General features: G+C 48.2%; 1 protein-coding gene across 1 annotated transcript in view; it reads right to left on the minus strand.

Moving 5' to 3' along the window:
* gdpd5b (glycerophosphodiester phosphodiesterase domain containing 5b) overlaps nucleotides 1-386 on the minus strand; it is a 66719-nt gene that overhangs the window by 15634 nt on the left and 50699 nt on the right.

Genomic DNA, 386 nt, shown 5'->3' on the forward strand with positions numbered 1-386 from the left:
TCCGAGTCACCAGCCTCAGAAATCGCAAGTTAACAGCAGCAAGTTAACAGCAGCTCAGATTAGAGACCGGATAAATACCACACAGAGTTCCACCGTGAATCATGGAGGAGGAGGTGTGATGTTGTGGGGGTGCTTTGCTGGTGACACTGTTGGGGATTTATTCCAAATTGAAGGCATACTGAACCAGCATGGCTACCACAGCATCCTGCAGCAACATGCCATCCCATTCGGTATGCGTTTAGTTGGACCATCATTTATTTTTCAATAGGACAATGACCCAAAACACACCTCCAGGCTGTGTAAGGGCTATTTGACCAAGAAAGAGAGTGATGAGTGCTGCACCTCCTGTCACCGGACCTAAAACCCAATCGAGATGGTTTGGGGTG

The sequence above is a fragment of the Etheostoma spectabile genome, chromosome 3, assembly GCF_008692095.1.
Source record: "Etheostoma spectabile isolate EspeVRDwgs_2016 chromosome 3, UIUC_Espe_1.0, whole genome shotgun sequence".
NCBI lineage: Eukaryota > Metazoa > Chordata > Actinopteri > Perciformes > Percidae > Etheostoma > Etheostoma spectabile.